Here is a 24,573-nt window from a genome sequence, read left to right on the forward strand (position 1 = left end):
GTATTTATTCGTGTGGGAAAAGGCCTGCTTAATTATGCACCAGAGGAGGTGGACTGCATTCACCCAGAAGTCTCCCTTGGAAAGGTGCCCATCATCTCCCCAAACAAGGGAAGTGGAGCCATGTCAGGACTAGCAGGGCAACACCTGCCTTGGGGGACTGGTGTTGTGGAATATGCACAGCAGGAGGAAATAAAGTCATTATTTTGAAAATCAGCATCAGAAAACAAAATTCAGAGTTTTAATCTATATTTGTTTCTCATTTAAGCCCCCCCCCCCCCCTTCTTTTTCCCCTAAACTAAGCCTGCAGTATTTTGATTTAAATTATAGTCATCAGTTAAATCATTCATTTCAGGTAAGACAGTAAGAGTGATGTGTTGTAAAATTCATTCTTCAGCTAATGTGGGGGAACTTGATTTTAATGCCTGGGACTGAAATGGCTTCTGCTTTCTGTGCATTTGCCACTGAAAACACCTCCAAAAATAGTAAGGCTAGAGAAACAGTGTGGTAAATGAAATTGCTTTCTCTGGACTTGTTTCTGGCAGACTTGGCTGCATAAAGGGAAAGACGCTGTTTTTTAAGAACTGTCCATGTTTATGAGAAGGCTAAATATAGACATGAAAAGGGAGGCTGTTCCTGGACAAGGAAAGCAGGCATGTTTTCAGGAAAAATTTGCATGGGATCTTACCCACTAACCTAGAAAAATAAATGCTGTGTCCTAATGCACTCAGGGAAAAGAAGAAAAAAATAAATAGGAAAACAGTAACACACCTGTATCAAAGTGAGAAATTCAATACCTCATGGAAATACTGCCATCCTCTCCTGTCTTGAAATCTTTTCTTCATTTATTTAATTGAAAGTTTGGCAATTAAATGAACTGTTTAAATCCTGACTTGGCTAGAGGGCAGCATACATGGGTATTTTGCTTCCAGAAGACAGGAGGAAAAGGTGTATCAGGATTTGAGGTGAGCCCCCCAGCCCTTACTGTGGACAGGAGGGAGCAGGAGCCTGCCTGTTTGACAGCTGCACAGCGCCAGCCAGCTGAGGCTGCTACACACGAGCCTAGATGGATTTGTGTTCTTTTAAATCCTTCCCTTACAAGCACATAAACATTAGGAAGATGCTCAAAAGCAAGAGTGAAACTGTTCCGATAAAATCTGTGGAGTTGACTAATTCAGGGACTGAGCATAAACAGGAAACACAACAGCTGCATGCAGCTTGGTTCAGGACCAGGGCAACTGCTGTGGAAATGCAGTTTGTCATTAGAGGCAATGAGGTATTGAGAGAGTGGGAACGAAGCACTTGCTCTGTGTGACAGGCCTGGTACCAGCTGGGGGAGCAGACCCCAGCTGCGCTCCCTTTCACCAGCACAGACCTGCCCGGGGGGCTGCAGCAAGCCGTCCTCCCGCCTGGCCCCCCTTCCAGGTGGGGACACCCGTGTCATGCAGCCATGGGCAGCCAGGGCCTCAAGCCCCACCAGTACCTGAGTGGCTGCTGGAAACCCTGCTCTCTCCTGGGATCTCGGTAAGTAAAGGCTTCGTTTCGTCCCTGAGCTGAGCCTGGCAGAGCCACGAGGAGGTGGGAGGCGGTAGTTAGCTAGTCCTGTGCTTCTGCTATTAGTGCTTCTGTGTTTTTACCCTCCGTTTTTCCTGTTGTGCCAGCAGAAAGCAAGCAAGGTGTTCATTTGAAGCTTGCTCTGGTGCCAGTGGCTTGCCAAGAGCTTGGCCACAAGAGCAGGAACGTGCTGACACTGGGGATCAATTCTCTCCACCACAGCAGGCTGTGAATCAGGCCTCGAGCTGGTGCTTGGTGCCCAGCAAACACACAGGTGGCAGAGCAGAACCTCCCAGTTTCCTTTTGGGACACCCCAAGCAAACTCTTTGGGACCAGGACTTGCTGCTGTATTCTCATCGGTGATCCTGCTAATGGCACTGTGACAACACGCTCTCAAACATAGGAGGGTGTTAGCACTCTACTGATGGGAAAAGTGGCATGGAGATGCCACCCAGAGCTCTGGTAACTTCTGCAGTGCAGAAACAGCAGCTGTGTCTGCAAGCTGCATGGTGTTTCCATAACCTTCAGCATATCCCTGTTCCCCTAGGCAAAGTCCAAGCCTCACGTGGGCCTAGCAGCTCAGCCTGGGAAACTGCCTGCCTGCATTTCCCAGCAGTTATCTTGTATATGAGCTTGGCTCAGGTATGTCTGTGCAGCGCTGCTCTTTCCATGACTCAGAAAGCTGCCCTACGCTGGTCAACAGCTTTGCTGCAAACATGCCAGACCACTGACACCTTTAATGGTCAGTTGCCCAGGCAGACTTCAGCATCTTTGGCCCTCCAAACCCCAATATTTCAATATGAATATTGTGCACATATGTATTGTATACGTTACACAATATGTATATGATTTATTGTTAAGGTCCCTTCCAACCCAAACCATTCTGTGATTCTATGATAACAAAAATACATTATCTAATTCATTACACATTATATTATACTCTATGTTTAATGTGTATATAGTGCACCTATGGTATATACCTTACCCTACTGCATGCTGTTAATTGGAAAATTATGGCTGCACAGTGAAAGACAACTGATGTAATGGCAGCAAAAATAAACATAGGGACTTAGAAGCTGCACTAAACTTCTCATCAAGCACAAAGACTACCAGGGACCTCAAAGTAGAAAGCAACACTGCAACACCCTGCTCTTCCAGCTGGTGTTTCCCAACAGCCGCGCACAAACACCACCTTCCCCTGCTCATGCTGCAGTGCAGAGCTGGTTGAGCTGCTGGAAGCCAGGGCCAGTTTCCAGATTTTGCTGATTTTATTCTGGTTCTGCATAACTCCCTCTCTCTACTCTTCTCCTCTTCTTCTCTCTTCTCTTCTCTCTTCTCTTCTACTCTTCTTCTCTCTTCTCTTCTCTCTTCTCTTCTACTCTTCTTCCTCCTCCTGCTAGCTCTTGTTCTGCCACCTGGCCTCTCCCCCCAGCACACCTCCTGTGCTGCCTGGATCCCCGGCGCAGCGAGCTGGGCGAGCTCTGCCCCTGGCAGATACAGAATCACAGGCTGGTTTGGGTTGGAAGGGACTTTAGGGATCATCTAATTCCAACCCCCTGCCACGGGCAGGGACACTTCCTACTAGCCCAGGAATCCTGCCCCATCCCAGTGCATGGATCTCCCAGGTCACTGGGACCAAGCACGAGAGCACTGCCATGACAAGAGCCAGGAGCGGTGCTGGGATGGCTCCGTGGTGCCGCAAGCATGAAGGACGTGGGGTGGCAGCAGCACTGCTGGGGGAGCAGCAGGCGTGCTGCAGGGGTGTGCATTAGCACATCACCCATCAGAAGCCCTGAGCTGGCCTAACAGCCTGGGCAGGAAGGAGTTATACTACAGCACTGCCAGCACTAGAGAGACAATCTGGACCCTAAAGTGGAGGTGAAATATACTCTGGACACATGAAATAGCTCCAAGTTCATCTTCTGGTGCATCCAGTCATTTCTGTGAAACAATTTCAAGGCATTTTACATGGCTTGTCCTAACTAAGAGCCTCCTCTGCCATGCAGATATTTCCCTTCCCCCAGTTCTTACACTACTACCATCAAAAGTCATTTAATTTCAATTTCAGAGCTTGATTGGGCTGAATGTAATGGAACCAGATGCTGTGAATGAATGAAAGTTCCTTCCGTGAACACCCATCACATTTCTGAGCTAAGTGGGCCATGTTCAGCTGCATGCAGGTACTTCATGTGCTTTCAGAGAGTTTATCTATCTACACCAGGTATGAAGACAGTCCAATGAGCTGAAACTAAAGTAAAGGCATTAAACTAGCCTTTGTTGTTTCATAAAGAAAATACTATAAAGCTTTAATTGCTAGTTAATCAACACACTCCAAAATAATGAATCATGCTATTTTTCTTGGTGCTTACGTGGTTTGAAATAGTGAGAAAATTATACACTCATGTTTCCCCGAGGGTTTTTGGTTGTGGACTGTTTCAAAGGCAAAACAATTTAGCCCGAACGTTTTACTTCAGTACAATCACAAGGCCAGGGCTGAATATGGCTGCATTAAAAACAGCATCTGCGAGTACGAGGGGCTGCTACGCAAATAATTTCCTTTAGAAATATCATTTTGCAGAAATCCTCTTTTATATTCCCTGGGAACATCCCCTGTAGACTGGGATGATAGGGGTACACAGTGCCAATAATGAAGCCAGCCTTAATGGGAATACATTCGAGACTACTGGTGCAATGCCTGAAATTATTCAGAGAGGTTTCAAGTAGCATTTTTCTACCTTTTTCTAGTGGCTCTCCAGATGTTAGCTGGCCTTCAACAGCATTCAAGGAATTTGCCACAAAGATATTCACAGGATTCATTTTGCGATAACTTCAGCAGAAATATAGAACACTGAATTCAGTGAAAGAGTTACAGATAACACATCAAAACCATTGCATTACAGATGGAATTAGCATAACATTTCCAAAATTCATCATTAAATAGGACTATTAATCTTGAAGCATATAACTTTTTGAAGTTAAGGTGGTGAGGGTCCCATCCAGCAGAGGCAAATTTCAATATAATTTTGTGAAAGAATCAATCTCCTTCAATCTGTGAGCAGTAGCTTCAGCACGAACAGGAACAAGGTGTCAGAGCACCCTCATCGCTGGATAGAGCCTTTCTTTCACTCATGACTACTACAGCATTATTCATTAAAATCAAACGGCAAACCAACACCTATAAGGCAACTTAATGGGTACTAAAAAGCTCTCCTGAAGTCCGCTAGCCTTACTACAGTCCCCCTGACTTCTGGGCATGCACTTTTATTTGCTCTGGAGCACAGGAAAAGCTTCCTGCTCTGTGCACAGCACCTGGCACACTGAATCTAGGTAAGTGCAACTCTTAGGCACTGCTGTGACGTCTCCAGGCTTATGCCCTCTATGTGGTTTGATTGCTAGTTTCACAGATTGAGAACCGATTTAGAAGTACCCAAATTTAGGAGTAGTTTCATGGACAGACGTGGGCAATAGCTGAATCCTGACATGGAGACCCACTGGATGTGCTAATGGTAGCTTTAACCCATGGTTTAGAGCAGAAATTGGTATGGGGACTCTTAAGTGCCTTTTTCAGACTTGATTCTTTCTTTGCCAGAAGTGAGCATCCAGAACAGAGCATCACTCAAACAAAGCTCCTTCTCCCAAGGGCCTCCATTTACTCAAGTTCACCCCAAGTGCCACCAAATCATCTCCTTGTTCGGAGACACACAGGTGAGAACGTCGGGTAGGCTGCTCGCAGCACAGGCACTGACCCCGTGGGACCAACATCCCCCAGCACAGGACACCACCGTGCCCATGGGGCTGGGGCTCTCCTGTCGGCCCATTGCACAGACACCCTGCTCATAAACAGGGACTACACACCGGGAAATGCTGTAACCAAAATCACCAAGAAAACATGCAATGGAATTTTTGAATTAAAATAACACTTAAAACAAATAACACTTGCTCTGATCGGGGAGAGGCATTCCTGCTCCTGATTTAAAGTTTGACATTTTCAGACAGCTGCCAACATCAGGACATCTGCTTTTACTTTCCTTGATGATACATGTGCCTACAATACCAGCTTTTTTTTTTTTTTTTTTTAAGTCTTCCAGGTTAAGAACAGTTCTTTCTCTTGAATCACATGCAAAACTGTGCTTAACAAAATTATTTAGATAGCCAATAGCCAATTATGCCCCCAAATATTTTTCAGTAGATGGCCCATTGTGGAAATCAATCAATTATGTTGCTTCTCATTAAACAGTCCAGCACTGCCATGAATGTTAAACATAATGAATTTCATATTTTAAGATAATCTCCATACTTGAAATCATGAGGTTAGTGACATTATTAGCCTTTTCCCTAGCTAAAGCTCTTTTATTATTTCTGATTTTCTTCTCCTCCTAGGAGAATATAATTTATAAGGGCAATCTACTCTAAGCTAGGCTACTTCTTGAATTCTTGCTGATAGGAAACAACCTTATCTACTAAAATAACAGAAGAAAACTACTGAAGTATTTTTAGATTATGGATGACTTTTCCTGTTGCAAAGAGATGAATTTAATACCACTAGAATATGCACAAAATTGACTTAATATATACACCATGCAAAAAGAGGAAACTGAGCTACTTGTGCCAAGGAGTGGTTCCTGTACAGCTGGGCACACAGACCTTCAGCAAGAAATTAAACTTATAAATAGAGTGTTCCCAACACTGAGATGACCACAGGCTCTCTCTTTTCACCAAACACATCCACCATAAACAGTAAATGCCTAAATAACCTTCATCTCATGCGTTAAGGGATTTCACTGGAGTCCCCACACAGAAGTCCCTGACAGTGGTGATATTGGCTGCAACTGAAGAGAAACCCTGCCCACATGGCCCAAATGTATCCCCACACTGATGCTCTGGATGCAACAGAAGATGCTTGATGCTGTTAAAGGCAGGCTGCCCCAAACAAGCAAGCAAAGGTTTTCATGTGAGGCCATGCAACCAGCAGCACTGCTGTTTTCTAAAACATAGGAACTCTTAGAAAACAAAATTATTTTACTCAGTACTGAAAATATTACATGGTCTTTACCAAGAAGGATTTATAATGCTATTTCTAGAACGTACCATCTCCAAGCACACAGATCCAGTGAACACATGCAATCCATTTGTGAGACTGCTCCATATCCTGGAAACTGTTCCTCACAACAAGAACCAAATCCACCACTTCCCAGCACAGGCTAAAAACCAAGGGAGCTGAGGAATGTCCCTCCAGAGGAAACACAAACCACAGACCCACCAAAGAGATCAGCACTAGTGCCATACAAGTATCCCTGTGCAGGCCTAGCACTCCTTGACTTTGCTGAAAGATTTGCAGCATCCATCCTGCACACAGGAGAGGAGCTGAGTGCTAGTTTGTCAGTGCTGGAACGTTTCCTTACTATTACTTTCCTCCTGTAGGAGAGCAGCGCCCGCAAGGAGAAAGATTTGAGCAAAACTTGAGCACCAAGACTGAGTACCTCAGTCTTCCTTGTGGTTAAAACTATTACAGAATGAAGCTGCTGAATTCAAACCAGCCAGCTCGAGTCCTGTGCAGAGAGTTCGGACTGGTCCCAGTGCAGACTTCATGACAGGTCTCTGCAGCTGCAGTTCAGACAAATATCCTATTGCCCTTTGCAGAAGTTTATTTGAGTTCAGGAAAGGAAGTGGTGAGAGTGGTCGCTGTAGCTGACAATGACTTAACCTGAGCACTGAGGGCATTGCAGCTATCTGATTTTTTTTTTCTTCCTGGAGTATTCTTCATCTTTTTCATCTGCGGATGAGTTAGAGATGCTGCTTTAAGAAAGAAAATGTGCTTTACACAGAGGGTGTAACATCTGTGGCTTATGAAAGCAAGGGCATAAGACTAAACATTTCCATTAATAACTGGAAAAAAGGAATGTACATTACATCCTTGTAACAGCTTTTGTGATTGTATTTATATAGCATCTGGTGCACGGTGGATTGTCTCAATCTGTTCTCTGTTAACTTTTATACCACCTTGCAAACACGAACAAGACTTTCCTATGGTATTCCTGACCATAAATGTATTAGGACAGAACAGAACAGTAGCTAAAATTTCAAGTAGCCTCCAAGTAAAGGAAAAACAACTTTTATAGTTAACCCAGAAGAGAAAAAGTCTGCTGTTTTTAAGCCACAGCTAGCTTACTCCATCCGACCAGAGAACAGCAAGTGCTTCATTTCTCAGGTCACATCCTGCTTTTTCAGGTGTAGCAGCCACAGGTATTCCCACCTGCGGGGTCTGAAGGTCTAGGACTGCACTGCAAGTTGGGTCCGTAGCTACTCCGTGGCCCTGCTGCACTACCCAGGATTTGGCAAGAATCTCCTCCCGGCCTGTGGGAAAGGAATTCGCAGGGAGCTTTGTGCTGTTTCACACATCCCTGAGTTAGAGATAATGAGGAGAACAGCGGTAGAACCAAAAACTTGGGCAAGGTCGAGATAAAGTAAATTGGCTACAGTGTTAAAGATGAGCTTTGGGCAGTGGCCAATTGCTGGCTGGCTCAAGGCGGGTGTCTGAGGGTCTCTAACCAATTGTAAGACAGATTCGGGCATGCGGACAGCGTGTGGGGCTACAGGGAAAGTATATGTAGTAGTGAAAAAGGGCAATAAACGTCTTCTGTTCAAGAGCCATCAGGAGTCCGTGTCGTGCATCCCTTCACTGGCCTGTCCATTTCCTTAGGATTACTCTCAGAACCGCAATAAAACTTTCACATACACATAAATAAAGCAATGGTTTAGCAGAATAAGGAATTAAAGTTTCAAGTTCTCCCACACATATTATTTGAAAAAAAAGTTTATAAAACAGAAGTGATCAAGCCCTGTATGATACAAAAATAATTGTTTTCTTAAGCGGTTTGTATTACCTGCAAGTCCCGAGGCAAGAACCTAGAGCGCAAGTCCATCATGACAAAGGAGCCACAAGCTTTTCTAGGCAGAAGAAGGGTTCAGAGACTGCTGAGCGGGAGCGCAAGGCTGTGACAGCCCTGGTGAGTGCAGGTCCAAGGAGTGAACAAAGCCCAGCATTCAGGATCCCAGGGGGATCTACAGGCATCCTCATGCACCAGGAGCTGGGACGGAGAATGTTGCTGAGAGCTCTGACGACTGATGTTTACGGCAATGTAGAGCGGGACAAATCCTGAAGCCCCCGTCAACACTACCAGAAAGCTGGAGTTTACATTTGTGGTTAGGTTTGACTGGGGCTCGCCGTGGTGCAACTCACACTGCGCAGTCAGCACAAGGCAAACTACAGGACTGCCAGACAGCCTGGCTGTCAGGGTGTGCTAACAGTACAGACCATGTCCGCAGGAGGAAGGAATGGTTTTTACAATACAGCCTAGTGCATGGGAGGAAGAGAGAATAAAGCAATAAGTTTGAAGAAGGTTACTGAGCAACACTGCTTCAGAAAGCAGTGGAAATTACCAGGAAAACAAAACAAAACAAAACAAAAACCACACAGAAACCAGAAGGAACTAGCCTCACATTTAGTATGAGCCGGTGCAGCTTGACTGTGATCAGCACAGGCAGCCCTGCTTACGCCAGACATGAATTTGGCCAGCTTGTTATCTCTGTGCTGCCTCATTGCTTGGGACCAGCCCCAGTTCTGAAGTGCAAGGCAGAGCAGAGGATCCCAATCTGTTCTACTCAGCGCAGCACAGGTAGCGTAAATAAAATAGTCACTGTGAGGGCTCTGCCCCTTGGGATTTGTTTTATCTTCCTTCGCTTAAGGCATGAATACGATGTCTTAATTCAGCCCATTACCTCCTGTACAGGACTGGAAGATGCATACAGCTCCTGGTGTGCCATGGTTCATCCAGGGAAGAAACTTTACACAGGTTCTTACCATCTCTTTGTTTCAGAACCATCCGTTTGCACACAGAAATTCATTTCCCCACTGAAATGGACTTAGCCCTGGCGATGAGCCGCAGGGAAAATGAATGCATGAATGAAGCCCAGCGGTGGCAGGTGGTGGTTGTGCTTTAATAGCTGGCCTTCGGAAATGCTCACCCGATCAGAGACCAAACAATGCCCTGGCCACCACAGAGCTTCTGCCCAAAGCTGAGGAGTACGGGGCAGAAGTCTGAGAGCAAGGGGATTACACTAAATCCACTGCAGGCTTGCCACTGCTGGGAGCTCTGACGTCTTTATGATGAATGTTGTATGCATTCATGCTCACAGGCTCTACCCATAACAAACAGCAAAAGATCACAGAAAACAGCGTCAAACAGGATATGCTCTGAGGCTCAGTAAACTTAAATTCTGTTTAGTTGTTGCGTGAACTGTCCAGGATACTGTTTCTCAACTGCCAGGTCAGTAATATTAGGCAAGAGAGCAGACAAAGCATTTAAAAGGTCACAAGATGGTGAAAATTGCTTTGCTACCTCCAATCAGCTTGGTCTCTGCACACCAAACACCTGCCTGGCACAGCATCCTCTGTAAGCTATGCACTGCGAACAAGGAAGTAAATTTTATCGGTTTAACTGTGCCATCATTAAAAACATATGACTTCAAGAGCGAGAATAAAAAAATGAAGGGGAGTCATAAAAAATATTGAGTTTGAATAAATGACTGGCAATCTGAAGAAGCTGCAACATGCTGGTCTGGAAGAAATTGTCAGTGCCTTCTGTCAGGGCTGCAGGAAGATGGGACGCTTGGCTGATACTGTTTGTGGTAAGCAATGTGCAAGATGATCTAGACAATCTTCTGAAGCAGGTAATCAGCTGGATAATTTAATATGATTTAAGGAAGGACAATTATGCATCTAATGGCCAACAGCAACGCAAAATACATCATGATTAAAGTTTTGCTGGAGGAAATAGAAAAGGCTAGAATACTTTGGGAATTATAGTGCAGAGAAGAAAGATTAGTGCATCATCTCAGTACATACAGCGTTTTGCAAGGGGAAATAAAAGAAAAAGCCACAAAGCATAGTGCTAGGCTTAGTTTTGGTCAGCACAGCTGCAGTGCTAATTCTGCAGGTTAAGACATGCTTTTGTATTAGGAATAGTGAAAAAAAGCAAGTCCCACTACTGATTCAGAGCCCTGTAAAAACAATTCCAGGAGTTAAACATAGCAAGCCAAAAGAGTAGGCAACCGGACAAGATTTCTTGAAAGCTCAGCACTACAGCTTCACGATGCTGTTTCATTTCTATAAAAAGTTAAAAATATAAATTTTTATATAAATATAGATGTATAGATAAGTCTGGTGGGAAGGTTTTTTGTTTCCTTAAACTAAAATCTGGTAAGGGCAGGCTTTGACTAAGTTCAGCATAGAATCCAAAATTATTATTGGTGGAAGACATGGACCTTTCTCTGAAAAAGAGCTACTGCAGCCATTGCTTTAGTGCTTTAGAGTAGACAAAGGCCATTTACCAAGAGGAGAAGGCTTAGTGCATCAAGGAAGGGAGAATCTGGTACAGGTGCCACTTGACAGAAGGTAAGTGCATGAGACACACCTGCTGGGGCACCACACAGCTTTTCAAAAGGAAAGGTTTTGATTTAAACCTTTTGTGGTTTGATTATTCATTACCTTTACGGGTATAGTTAAAACCTAAAAGCAGCACATTTTCCAACCAGCCAGAAGTATGAAACAAGCTCTGTATTTGAAAAGGTGGATATGAAGTTTAAAATAGGTGCATAGAGGAAAGATCAGTGAATCTCTGTGAATATATTAAGAAATAGCCAGCACCTGCTGAAAGTTCAGGCTGTGGTTTTTTTGGCTATAAAGCAGATCAGCCGCTAAGCACTGGTTCCAGAGGGGCAAAAGCCTCTACCCTGCAGCCCCTGTGCTGTCACAGGGGGCAACCACAAGGCTGCAATGCAGGCAGCATGAAGGCCAGCACTGAGGGATGTGGATGGGGAGATCTGGCATCTCTCCTGCCAGCTGTGTGAGCTGAAACAAGCCACTTCGCCCCTCTGCCTCACTTTCCTTATCTAGAAAAGGGAGATTGTTGCCACTGAAGTACTCTGGCATTCTTGAACACCAAGTAAATTGAGGCGCCTAACATTTTTTTTTTTAAATAATAAGAATAAAAAATATACACTGGTACTTTTAGCACCTCTCCTGTTTTCCCACATGCAAAACATCTCAATCAGAGCTTTCTTCTCCTACAGTGCATTATTTCCCAACTTTAATTTCTTAAATACATCAAAACGTCAGGCAGGATGCAAGAGAAAAAGCAAGAATAATATTCTTGTCCCAGAAAAACATAGAAACCAACTCTGGATGTTAAGATAGACCAAAATGTATGTATAGCCATCTACTGCAAATGTAAGTTTAATTTCCTTAATCGTATGATTTATATAACAGCCTTTTTACACATTCAAGGCCTCTCAGTGTTAACTAGTCCACTGGAAGATATTTTAAAACCAGAGATTTCAGAAAAAAATATCCTGTAGAAAATAGAACAGGGCTTTTAGTGCTCTACTTGTGCCCAAATAACAAGACATATATCATTTTCTAATATTGTACTGCATATACTCCTTCTGCTATTATTTAGAAGCATTAAGGCTGTTAACCTGTAAATGGCAGCTCCAGGGCCAGGCAATAAAAGTGCACTTAGAGCTATTTTAGCTCCACATGTAAGTAATTCAAGCTTTTAAATTATTAGAAAATGCACTAATTGTGACAAAACTGAGAGGTTTTTTCCACCGTTCATGTAACATACTGCAAAAAAAAAGATGCTATTTCTCCAATCTGCCCCATGCACCCCCTCGCACTGAGAAACTCTTCTGGTTAGGGGGGTCACTCCGCAGCAAAACAGACTGGACAGAGGCCCTCACATGATCACAGGGACAGTATAAACGGGCAGCTTATTCCCCATTCTTCACGTATAGCAGTCACAGCATGTAGACTCCTTTGCGACGATGCAACTCTTTCTACAAGGGGAATCATCTTCAGGTTAAATTATCAGAAGCACACCAAGGTGCACCATAATGTATAATTTCAGCTAACAGAACTAAGTTAGTAAGACCAAATACTTTCTTAGCTGATAATTGGATTACTTCGGTACAAAGAGCTAAACAAGGAAAATCCTGGTGGTGACTGTAGAGGTATAACCTCTCCCTACCAACCCCCTTGCCAGCACTCAAAACTCAAGCACTGGTAGAAGGAGCTGAGGTTTTGCCTGTGGTCAAAGCACTGGAGTCCTCTTCCAAAATGTGTCAGCCTCAAAATCACACTTACACAACAGAGATTTCTCTCTGCACATTCTTCCAGCACTACATACAATGATTTCCAACCCAACTGAAAACGTCTTCAGCTTGCTGATAATTTAATTTCAAATGGCACAATGATGTGATCAGAAGTATTCCCTGTCCCGAATTAATAGTAGATGCATCTTAAAAACAAACAAAGAGCAATTCTTTAAATAATTGCTCATTGATAGAACTGAAAATGGTTCTGGCACTAAAAACACAGCCCATCTGGCTACTGAGCAGATTGCTGAGCCCATACTATTAAAAAGTTTCTTGACCGTTACAAAAGCCTTTTTTTTTTTTTTAACGCAATGCAGTGCAATTATTTATCCCAAAAGGGTAGCATCAATTTAACAGAAAAACTGGCTAGAGATCCAGCATCCTTCTCAGTCACAGGGGCCTAGGCATCCTCCTTCACACTGGAAACCACAAACCTCCTGGCAGCTGCAGGGTATTGGACATCACAGATGTTACACACTGCTCTTGTGCTTCTCGGAGGGCAAATCCAGCACTCAAGCTGCAGTCACCTCCCACCAGCCTCTTGTTAAGGGGCCTGATGGCCAGGCACCACATTTTGGAAACTCTGGCTTGGAGTATACAGGCACTTCATTGCAGCGTTTCTTTTACACTGTTACTTGTGATGTCCATCCTAACTGGAATGAGAAACAGCACCAGCCTTGGTTGAAGCTGTGATAGCCAACCCATCCTACAGGGCTACTCTGGAGGTTTTGCATTTAGGAAGTCAAAAGAGCAAGACCAACGGTGTTGGCTACTGCTCTGATTTGTGCTGTGAGTTCAGTCTTTTCCCCTTCAGGCTTTCTGACATTAAATGTATTTCTTCTGAATCAGCACAGTTGTCTGTCTAGTCTCTGTCTAGAAGTGCAGGCTGCAGACTGCGCCTGGGACACATCACCAATCTGTTTGCTCTCAGTGACTGTGATGGCCAATGTGAGCTTGCAGAGGCAAGGAAAAAGCATCCTCGTTCACTGGCAGTGATAAGGAAACAGGTCCCGATTAGCAGCACGTTCAAGCCTTGGCCACCGCATCCATCACACAGTCACTTACATTCCTGAGTTGACACAATCCCCAGGAAAAAAAACACTCTGCAGCGTAAATCAAGCAGGAGGGCAAATGTACTCTAGAAGGAAGCAAAAGAACTCATAACATTTCACAGATGCTTAAAATAAACCGAAGCCTCAGAATAGCAACAAATACAAGCAGCTTCAAAAGACTCTGAAATGAGGAATTAAAACCTTTTCCCAAATACCAATTAGTACATCTGTTGTTACAAGACCTTTTGTACAGTACCAGCCTTAGAGGAGAAGTCTAGCTTTATCGATACAGTATCTTCCCAAAGCAGTCATGTTTATTCACAGTTTAAAAAGTAATGATTTTATCAGCTAAGTTTTTAGAGTGAGCTTTTACTGATGTTTGAAATCAGTGTATCTTTTGGAACTGGCTTCATAGAGTTGGTCTGAGTGAATAAAAACCAACAAAAATGACAGCCCTATACAGCACGATTACATTCATTATCTCTGTATCTCTCTGATATCAATTATTGTAATTTAAAAAAAAAGAAAAAAAAATGAACCTGCCTTCAGATGCCAGAAGTTATCCAGTGTCTGGAAAACAGATTATGTATTACAGTTTTAGCCCTACAACTTTAGAGACGCTGCTCCATGCTAGAGAAACTCCACGGTAGAAGATTTATTCCACAGGCTGTTTTCATAAACTGCTCCTAAAGCCTAAAACCAAAGAACACGTTTCTTCCTGTTAGCAATCGGTAAACCTAATTAAGGAACAGAAATATTGCAAATGAACACAATTTTAAAGCAAACACTAAACATATGCAAACGAGTAGTGCACCAAACAAGTGGCTGGACATCCTTTTTCTCTGTTCAGATCTCATGAGCTCTGCAAGAGAAACAGCTAGCAAGTCCCAGAAGGGAAACAAATCCTTGCCATCTGGGCATTACAAGCCCCTGCAGCTTCTTCTCCCCACTTCCCTGGAGAACAAGTATTTTACAGAGGCCTGTACACAAACAGTTCTGCTCTTGATAAGATATCTTCAGCAGAAAAAAACAAACAAACATGGCATGGGCTAGCATAGTGTGTCCAGAAAGGACAGAAGTCCTCTCTGAAGTCTCCCGTTCACTGAGAGACTTGTCTAGCATTAATTGGCTGAAGATGTTCCTCCAGTACTTTGCGACATCCCCCTTTCCTCCCACCACAAATGGGGAAAGAGTCCTTCCCCTGCGCAGCCCAAGGGGAGGCATTGCCTTGGGGCACAGCTCAGCCCTCAGCACAGCCGAGGTGACTGGTGGCTGCTCCGAAAGCTGCGTAATTACATGCGATGCCACATGTGGGGCTCATGGCAATGCCAAAACTTAGACCACAGCCTGTTTAAACATGTTTAAGAGGAAATCATTAAAAAAAAATCAACAACAACTAAAACAATGACTGATAGGAAAAAGATGGGCTATGTATAATATAATTGAAGGGTGTATATAAAGGGAACAGTGATTTGTTTAGTCTGTTCTTTAAAGGACCCTTAAATAATGTAACATTGCTTACAACACATCAAGCCAAAGATAAGATTATTTTAGGTTTATTATGTGCTGTGGTTTTTGTTTTTAAACCATTGCAGGAAAAGAACAAATCGGTGTTTGTTAATGTTAGCTTTTTGACAAAAACAGAATAAATTAGCAATGTGAGACTGAAAATGGACTGGGAAGGGCCTAAAGAGAAGAGCACCTGAAGGGACGGAGCTTCAGGAAACACCTGCCTGTGCCAGGAAAGGGGAAAACCCAACGGCTGCGAGTCCTGGCAAAACACGCAGCTCCCAGGCCCTGCCCTGCACTCACACTTGGGCTGGGGCTGGCCCTCCGCGCAGGCACCTGGTGAACAGGGCTTGCTCACAGGCGAAGTCAACTATGGAAGAGAGAAGATGCACGTACAGGTCTGAGCCATGCTGCTGTTGGCAGTAGGAGAGGGAGGAGATCTGCCTTTACACAGCCCTCTGGAGGGAACTCCCAAGCATGAGCAGAGGGTACCGTGGCAGATTTCAGCATTTGCAACTGCCTGTGTTGGCCATGTTCTTCACCTTGAGCTGTCATGGTCTGTGCATTTGGCTGTGGAATCTGAATCTGCTGTTGGGATGGCTTCCAGAGTCGCTTTGAGCATGTTGCAGAATGTCTGTTAATAAGTTTCTTGCTCTAATAAAATGAGGGTTATGGTATTTGCTCACTGAATTATTGCCTGAGAAACCTTATGTGATTTATTTTACATACCTGATTTGAACAGCACAGTGATCTCTTAACTTGAAAGTGCTTCAGAGCACACAAATGGGCTATCTGGTCCTCTACTTGCAGCCTATTAGCAATATAAAGACCTCAAATGATGCAGAATAAAGACTGCTAATTCCTGTAACTAGCAGGGGCATGGCCAGGCTGTTAATTGGCAACAATCAAGTTATAGTTTCTCATGTGACGTTCAGTGGAAGAGCCTATCTCAAATTAACATAATGCAGCAGATGACTTCTTTCACTCTAACTTCTGACGGTTACCAGAAGCACCGTGAAGGGAGAAGCACTGCAAGGAATCGAGTGCTTGATTTAGTGTCACAAGGCCAGAGAAAGGGTGGTGTGTGCTGACACTTCTTCACGGCCAATTTATGTCTTGAAACCTCAGAGCAATAGCTACTCCATGCAAGTGCAGATGCCTAGAAGGGATGCTGTTGTTTTTGCTCCATTCATTTTGCCTGGCAGCCTGAAATTTCCTGTCAGCTCTAGACAGGTCATTTCAAAGGTGTCAGAGTCTGTGAAGGGTATCAGTACTTGCAGAGCCACATATTTCAGACTATCCAGCCTGTTTTCCTATGTCCAGATCTAAACAGAAAGCATTTATGATAGATTCTCTGCCTTGAAGCTCAGAGTAAAACATCTAAAGAAAAAGGAAAAACTAAAATCTATAGAAGAAATTAAGCCACTACCTTTTTTTTTTCCACGTCTCCAGAGAGAAACCATCAGTCACACATTACAAACTAGATTCGAACTCCTGATGTGAAGCTGGCACACAAAGTGCCAAACAAGATTATGTAAGCTACAGAATGCAACACAAACCAGTTGTTCTCCCCCCTAAAACTTCAGAACAATGTAGTCATATGCCAAATATATATCTTAAATTACAAGGTCTGGACCAGATTTGGTTTTGGTTGTGCAAGCCCTGCCAATTCACTTCACTAAAAAACTTCACCTAAAATATGTATTTCCATTGAAGTTTATTATGTGGAATTCAAAGTAACACTTTGTAGCGGGTTTACATGGCAAGGTTTTGGTATCAGGGGGCCATAGGGGTGGCTTCTGTGAGAAGAATCTAGTAGCTGCCCCATGTTAGGTAAGGGCCCCGCTGCTGACTAGAGTCAAGCCAATAAGCGATGTTTGCGCCTCTGTGAGAACATATTTAAGACAAGAAAAAAAAAAAAAGCTGCTACACAGCAGCTGGGAGAGCGAGAGGAGTGAGGAACAGCCTTGCAGGCGCCAAGGTCAGTGAAGAAGGAGGGGGAGAGGTGCTCCAGGCACCGGAGCAGAAGTCCCCTGTGGCCTGTGGTGAGGACCATGATGAAGCAGGCTGTCCCCCTGCAGCCCATGGAGTACCACGGTGGAGCAGGGTTCCGCGCTGCAGCCCATGGAGGAGACCACGGTGGAGCAGGTGGGCCTGCGCTGATGGAGGCTGTGGCCTGTGCAAGACCCCTGCCGGAGCAGATTCCGGGCCGGAGCTGCAGCCTGTGGAGAGGAGCCCATGCAAGAGCAGTGGGTCTGGGGGGAGCTGCTGCCCGTGAGGGACCCGGGTTGAAGCACTTTGCTCCTGAGGGATGGACCCCATGGGACAGACCCATATCTGGAGCAGTTCTTGAAGAGCTGCTGCCTGTGGGCAGCCCACGCCAGGTCAGTTCAGCAAGGACTGCATCCCGTGGGAGGGACCCCACAGCACAGGGGACGAGAGTGACCGAGAAGGAGCAGCGGAGAAGAAGCGCTATAGACTGACCATAACCCCTGTTTCCCTGCACTGCTAGGGGGGGAGGAGGTGGAAGAGGATGGATGGGGGGAAGGTGCTTTTTTTTTTTTTTCCTTTTGTTTCTCACTTCTCTAGCTTGTTAGTAATAGGCAATAAATCTTACCATCTCCCTATGCTGAGTCTGTTTTGCCTGTCACAATAATTGTTGAGTGATCTCCCTGTCCTTATCTCAACCCTTGAGCCCTTTGCATTGTATTTTCTACCCCTTTCCTTCTGAGGAGGGGGAGTGAGAGAGCGCTTGTGGTGGAGCTCAGCCGCCCACCTGAGTAAAACCACTAAACACACATATACTCACACAATACTGGAAACACCACGCTGTTCTGTTGCTCCTTTGGATTTCCAGAGCATTTAACACCATGAATGCTGTGCAGAAGGCAGATGGCAGGCTAGGTCCCAGCCCCTGGGCTGATTTCCATGGAGAAAGTTCCCCTCTGCCTGAAGCTCCACAAGACTGAGGCACATGTTTAAATTCCTGGTTCACCTTCCCAGCTTTGTTTCAGCTCTCCTTACTGACCAAATTCTAAAATGGGCACAGCTGGTCATTCTGCTCCTTTTATCACCTTTCCACCAGCGTTACTCTTCCCTTGCTAAAGCTCCAGTGATGGGCAACACAGTGGGCAGCCAAGGATCTAGAGACCCGGCTGCATAGCTAGTCCTGGCAGTGGGAGGTATAAACCCCACGCTCTGACCCTCCTTTGGCTCCTCATCATTTCAGCCTGGCTTGCCTGCAAGGCAGGGCTGGCCTCCTGGGTGACCCTGCAGTTCCTTGCCTTACTGGACCTTGGCACGGTTGCATCTTCTGGACAGAATGGCAACGCAGCTCTTGAAGAACTGGGAAGAGTTCATATAGTCAACATCTGGCAGCAGTTGCCAAAACAAACACAGCATAGAAATATTTGTAAAACGGCTGAGGAACAATATGGATAATGTGGCATAATACTATAAACAGAGAAGCATACTAATCAAGGAACAATAAAGCTTTTAATTATATTTTAGAAAAACTCATTTAAAACCAATGCAAAACAATTCATGCAGAATGGCTGGCCTAATTCCCACTGACCGTCTCTTCCAGTTCTCCAGCTGTAAAATTAAGAAAACAAGTCTTGGGGGCATAATGAGGAAAAACAGATGAAAGGCTAAAGAGTTCCAATCCAGCTGTAATGGATACCATGCAAGTAGGTGGGCTGGAGAAGACTATCCAAGGAATACAAAGTTGTGTTTGTTTGGAAGGAAATACCACAAAGATCAGGAGAAGACTTTCAAAACTGGCCATCAGGCACACAAGTGCAGATTTACTAGTGAAGTCAAAAGCACTTCCGCTCGCTCTCAACTTTACTCCTCAGTTACGCCCATCTTCTGTGATATACTTAGCGCTACACCGGTCCTTCCTTTCAGCTGGGCTGTGCCCAGCCTGGCACACTGAATCTTTGGCAGCCCATGAACAAGGAGCACACCCATGCTGCCTATGCACGTATGAGGCCATGAACGGGGCACTCGCTAGACACTGTGAGAACTGCGCTGCTGAGGCGGTCCTTAAAGGGAAGCACAACATACTAAATGGCAGTGCCGGTGCCTTTAAAAAAAAACACAACTGTTCAAAATGGGCTTTCAACTCGAAACTCGGGATAACTCTAGTTATAAAACACTAGCAGAGTCAAAGCTGTAACTGCACGTTTAGATGTTACCAAAATGAAGCTCTCTGTGTGAACAAAACAGACTTCTCCCCTTGGTTCTCCATTTCCTAGTGGTTTTGCCTACTTCTACTAAAGAGACCTCAAGGATATCTCTTCCACAAAGCTCTTACTAATACACTCTATTTCCTCATCATTGAAATACTTGAGAAGTGAGATTTCTTTTCAGACTATGGTCAAATTTCTTCTGCTTCCCTGTACCCATCACAGTCTCCCTCTCCTTGCCCTTGCCCCCCAAGATTTCCCACTGTTGTCAAGAGTAGATGTATTTTGGTTACTCCTGGTTGCTGCTGTTCTATTTTACCATTTTTCTCAAGTCTGCTATACTCCATTCCTGTCATCACTGAACAGAAACAGCCTTCTTAAGAGAACAAAAACATTTTGCTTTTAAGGACATTATGCTTTATCACAGTAAGTGTATTTAAACCACAAACTACATAATTCACAGCAATTTGGTTACAAGGGAGAAGAAGGAAATCGCATTACTGACAGATTCCTAAGCTTACTTCTTTTATATCCTTTTTGTGGAAAACAGGGCCTTTTTCATACAAGTGAGTTTTTTTGTTTGTTTGTTTGTTGTTGTTATGTTTCAGGAGAAGAAAGCTGGTTGTTGCTGTGGGGAAAGGGGATGGAAATGTGCTTTTTTGTACTACAAACAGGAGGACTATGCCAGCTCTCTAGGAATTATGAAATAAATCCATTAGTTCCAGTGATGGACTCTACACTACGCCAACTCCAGATACTGCTTTTGAAGATAGACTCAAGAGGCGCACTTCATAAGCTGATGGAGGAATTCCCCAGGAGGGAATTCCACAGCAGCCCCCAGAAGGAGCACATGGGCTTGGAGAGCAGGGGGAAGGCGAGCATGGAGCACCAGGGAGAAGCAAGGTAACAAGTCAGCTTCAGGGTCAGATGAGGAAAGCCAAAGCATTCAGCAAGAGGCCCAGCCCCAGTGGCTCCAACCACATCTGAGGGCCCAGGCAGGAGCTGGAAGAGGGTTCCAGGGCCCACAGCCAGGACAGGTGGGATGGGTCCCAGGCCAGGCCGCACAGAGCACTTAATAAGGGCTGCTGGTGCCTGCATGGTCCCGACAAGCAGCTGTCCTACGGAGAGAAGCTGTAGAATTCATGTGAGAGGAACGTGGCTCTGCAGGGGCTCACAGACAGCCAGGGTCACACAGAAGACTGGCAGCACCAAGGGATAGGAGTTCACTCTGGATCTGACTGGAGAAAAAGACAACCCCAAGTGAACACCAGAAATGAGCAGAACATCTGCAAACAATGGAGAAGAGGATGGTAAGTACATTCTGGCAATCAAGGACTGTAAGTGTGAGATACCAAAGTCTACCTGAGGCTCAATAAATATAGGAAAACACATGGCAAAAATGTTCTGCAGCTGTGTATGTAAAAAGAGAACAGGAAAACAGAAGAGGAGCTGTGATACTGCTGACAGGGATGAGAAATGAAAGATAATCGAGATCACAACTAAATAAATGTGTTACTTCAGTTTTAAATCAGCATGAAAGTACTGGAGATGGGAGAAAATTTAAGAGCACTACTGAGAACGAGGATAGGGAAATGAAGCCATCTCAGGTAAAATCAGAACTCCAAGAGTCCCAAGGCACTAGGGCTGTGTGAAAATTAATCTTCAGGGGAAAACTCTGAAAACCCAGATAAGTGCAGGAGAGCATCAAGTAGTGAGGGCTCTGACAACTCCATCAGATGGATCTAGATACCACAAAAGCAGGAAATAATAAACGTGGTACCTGTGCTTAGGAGTGACACTGAAGGGGAGACAGGCAGCTGAAGGCCATCAGCTGCCTTCAGGGGTGCCTGCAGTGTTGGAGCCTGTTTTGCAGCTGTGAACATCAGATGAGGAAGTGAACGGAAAATGCTTCTGAAGTTAACACAGAAATATCAAAGGCAGATCCTTTCTTTGATGATAAAAAGATCTATTCTAACTGGATCTAGAAACCAACATTTGGTATGATGCCAAATTTGGTATTACTAATCAAGATAGAAAAAAAACAGGACACGCATACAGGAATTTAAAAATGGGTACAGATAGGTTGAAAGGTAGGGAACAATAGGTAACATGGTAGGGGAGGACTACTGGGTACTGGACTAAAGGAAAAACTCTCAAAGGTCTCAGTATTAATTTTCATTAAAAAATCTTGACTCTGAACCTAGCACTTAATGGAAGCACCGGAGGCAGAAGACACTGTCAGTACAATGAAGCATCAGAACCTCAAACTAGATGATCTCAAAAAGAGGAGTCAGAGGAGTAGGGTGGAAATAGAATACCAAGTTTTAATAAAATAAGAGATGCATGGATGAATTTCTGCTATAAGGTGGAGGGGTCATCAGTTCCAAGTACCACCAACAAAAAAAGACTGGATAAATGAGATGGTAACAGAACAAAAGAGTTAATACAGGAAAGAAAAGCTCATCTTATAGAAGGAGACTAAAGAACATCTTACATAACCTGCCATAAAGTTTGTATGGAAAAGGGGTGAGACTTTCTTTATGCAAAGGTCAAGAGACAAGGACAAGGCGGGGGGAAAAACACTATGAAAAGGCCAATGCTGGAACAAGATGACTGGCAAAGCCAGCTGAGAACAGATTTTGGAAAAACTGGGGAAAGGTGAGTCGAAGTCCCAGTACTGGACAGTGAGATTTTCAGGCTGAGGTAAACAGTGGAGATTCTCCTCTTTTCAGGCCTCCACAGCAGATATGAAACTCCAAAACAAAAGGCTAAATGGTAATTTATATTTAGAAAGCTACAAAAAGATCTTGTAGACTCATAAGTAATAGGGTATTGGAACTACAGGCCAGTGACACTGTAAATAACCTAAGTTACGTACAAAACCTCTCATAAAAGTGGGGGTCCTGGTTCTGGTCAGTGCTCCAAGAAGCACCCTGCCACAGGCAGGATAACCACTGTCACATCCCACTGTATGCAGACCAGGTTGCTTTGGGGCATATTTAGGTTTTTCCTTGTAAAACATAACCTGGGAGCAATACGGTGCAAAAATAAACATGGCGTTACGGGGTGACTCTGGAATTGAACTTGCTCTGCCAATGACCAATGCTGGACTTTCTAACAAAACGACGTTAGAAAATATTGTTGCCCAGACAAAATGCAGGAGAACACTCTAATTCTGGGACAGAAGATAAGCTCCATGGAGAGAAGCTGAATTAATTTTATTGTACTGCACTGAAAACTACACAAGGGATACTATTATACAAAAGAATTATTCCTTATCTAATTTGTGCACACCCGAAGGATTGTGTCCAGTGCCTGCAGACAACACGTCTAGGTATAACATTAACACACTATCCAAGAAGCACACCTTATACCATGCTGAAATGGAGTACATTTTCACTGGGGTCATAATTCCACTAGAGAATCCACTTTTATAGAGAAATCAATTTTTCACTTTCATAGCCATGTTTAAGCATTGTGATAGCCTTTATGATAGTTTTCTCAATATTAAAAAATACAACATCAAATATGACAGAGCAATAAATACGACACTTGACACTTATGAATATGATGGTAAATGAAGCAGGGAGGTCTGTTGTATTTTATTTATTTATTTATTTTTAAGATGAACTGATAATCTGCAGCTCATTTTACGGGGCTGACTACCTGGCAATGCTGCTTTTCTCTTTGCATTTTTTTTTTCTCTTTCATAGGCTTACCGGTGCTGATTTTATTCTTGGTTGCTGTTGGGTGTCTTAGAGAAGAGAGAAGAAAAGCAAGGAGGTGCAGGATGATTCCTGTTATTGCATCTGGCACTCTAGGGACAGTTTGGCAACTCCTTTTAATTAAACAAGTGTTACTTTTTAAAGTTTGAGAAATCTGAGCTGGTAATATGCAGCTGGGAAAGCAAACAGAAATCAGTTCAGCTGATAAGCACGTGTTGAAGACGGGTGAAAGGAGGAAATGAAATAGAATCCCACATGAATGCAAACATGCAGAATGGCTGGGGTGTGTGCGCATGTGTGTGAGCACACGTGCACACAGTGACAGGCCAGCAAGGGCAAGGGCCGCAGATCCATGAGAATCTGTAAAATGCACTCCTCAGAAAGCTGTTTGGTTAGGAGACAGAGGAACAGTTGATTTGGAGGCATAACCTGATTTCTGAGAGGACATCACCCGATACCACATCACACCGGACAGCAGACCGAACATGGGACTTGCCTCACAGCTGGCAGCACCCGAGCCTGCTCCCTCAGAACGCCTCTCCTCCTTCAAACCAGACAAGCGGCAGGAAAATCCATCCCTTATGCACAACAGCTCCCCGGAGGCAGGGAGGGAGCTACAAAGGCAGGCACTGGGGAAAATTTTTGGTAGTGTTCTCACTGAGACAGAAGGAAACACTATGAAAATCTGGTACGATGCAAGAGAAAGCGCAGAACGACACTTCTCCTTGTGGCCTTGGTCTCTCCACAAGCCACTGCAGCCAGCTCTCTGGGCACCTGCACTGTGCACTGGTAAGATCTGCGTGGTGTGCTTTCTGGACACTAATAAGGTATTATTTCTCTTCTCAAATTACTATCACATAAACAAAATTACCCCGAGCACTGTTATTGTAAGCTAGCCTGAGCCTTGAGGAGCTCAGGCCTCTGCCCTAATCACTGCCTGGTGCCCATGCCCCGCACTTGGCCATGGTGGGTTTTGCTGCCACTGCAGCCAGCAGGGCCTGAGATGGAGGAGCTGGCACCAAATGCTGGAGGGTGAGGGGTTTCCTTCCATTACACACCGCCAGGCTTCACAAACTGGAATCTTTCAAACTGAGGGAGAGGATGGTGTCTGGAGGATGTTGCAAAGATATTTCTGATTGGCAGTGAAGGCTTGCAAAGAATTAGCAGGGAATTAGGCTAAAATAGAGTTACTGTGACCGAATGTGGTCCTACGTGTGATCTGGTTGCAGCACTTCCAGGAAGCGGTGCCTGATGAGCACGGAGGTCAGCCCAGCCAGAGAACACGAGTCTGTGCACGGCCAGCAAAGAGGCAGCAGGTGCTGCCTGCAGAGC

General features: G+C 44.5%; 1 protein-coding gene and 1 long non-coding RNA gene across 19 annotated transcripts in view; one reads left to right on the forward strand and one right to left on the reverse strand.

The window, feature by feature from the left end:
• The window catches only part of LOC310904439, a 22,625-nt gene extending 16,546 nt beyond the window's left edge, over positions 1-6,079 (forward strand). For both annotated transcript variants that reach the window (XR_014588338.1, XR_014588339.1), the window contains exon 2: positions 1-6,079. This is a non-coding gene — a long non-coding RNA (uncharacterized lncRNA).
• LOC310904415 (glypican-5-like) overlaps positions 1-24,573 on the reverse strand; it is a 441,629-nt gene that overhangs the window by 57,558 nt on the left and 359,498 nt on the right. For 5 of the 17 annotated variants that reach the window (XR_014588313.1, XR_014588314.1, XR_014588315.1 and 2 more), the window contains one exon: positions 5,594-24,573. This exon is cut by the window's right edge. The exons of 9 other annotated variants lie outside the window; for them this stretch is intronic. The gene's annotated coding sequence lies outside the window, so the exon portion shown is untranslated. Of the gene's footprint in view, positions 1-5,593 lie in introns of those variants that run through there. 3 more of the 17 variants (XR_014588311.1, XR_014588312.1, XR_014588316.1) reach the window with 3 other exon arrangements.

This window comes from Anser anser (genome assembly GCF_964211835.1).
Source record: "Anser anser genome assembly, chromosome: 9".
NCBI lineage: Eukaryota > Metazoa > Chordata > Aves > Anseriformes > Anatidae > Anser > Anser anser.